At 24.0% G+C, this 922-nt stretch overlaps 1 long non-coding RNA gene across 1 annotated transcript in view; it reads left to right on the forward strand.

Annotated features, from left to right (window-relative positions):
- LOC106767942 overlaps window positions 1-382 on the forward strand; it is a 2,824-nt gene extending 2,442 nt beyond the window's left edge. The window contains exon 3 of the long non-coding RNA XR_001376196.2: window positions 143-382. This is a non-coding gene — a long non-coding RNA (uncharacterized LOC106767942). The remainder of the gene's footprint in view (window positions 1-142) is intronic.
- The last annotated feature ends 540 nt before the right edge of the window (window positions 383-922 follow it).

Consider the following 922-nt stretch of genomic DNA (forward strand, 5'->3'; position numbering starts at 1 on the left):
TATCCATGCACTCTCTTATGATCAAATGTTTAATCTGTTGCATGATGTTTATTTATATAATTAGCCCACCCTTGCCTTGTTTTGTTGTGTATGCTGTATGTCGTTCCTGTTGCAATGATCATTCATTTTTTAATGTGAGCAGAGGAGAATGAGCCCACTTTGGAGGATGTCCTGGAAGATTCTGAAAACACAGATGCTGCTACCTAGACCTTTAGGGATTTTATTTTGCTCTTCCTATGTTCTGTATTTTTGAAATACTTAGAGTTCCTTCCAAGTTTTAAATTTCCTCTTGTTTCTGGATTACTGTAATCACAACCTGATTAACTTTCCTACTCTTAAACTGCTCTCTTTTATTATCTATGTGGACATCTTGATTTTTATAGACTTGTATGGTATAAAATAAGGATGTCACACTATACATATTTATAAAAAATTAAATTTGGTTTAAATTTAAGAAGAAATAAAATTGTTCCATAGTGTAAAAATATCAATATAAAATTTATATAAAAATATATTTTGTCTTAATTTTGAGAAAGATAATCTTTTTACATCAATAAAATTTGAGACTAAATTAAACCAAAATATTAAATATAAAAAATTTATTAAATATATAACAATGACATATAATATTGTCAGTAACACACAACAAATATTGTCATGTGATAAAATACTAAATTGACATGTAAACAATTTAATATATATGTGGTTAACTATTCATTAAAATACATATTTATATGTTGTTAACTATTTAAACCACATTAACAAAAAAGACTAAATTTACAAATATTTTGACTTGATTGAAAATTAATAATATTATAATTATATTAAATAAATTCAATAAAAATAAAAACTAAATTAATATTTAAATTTAAAATAATTTTACTAACACAGTCTCAATATTTCAACAAATACATTTGGTAGA

This window comes from Vigna radiata, chromosome 7 (assembly GCF_000741045.1).
Source record: "Vigna radiata var. radiata cultivar VC1973A chromosome 7, Vradiata_ver6, whole genome shotgun sequence".
NCBI lineage: Eukaryota > Viridiplantae > Streptophyta > Magnoliopsida > Fabales > Fabaceae > Vigna > Vigna radiata.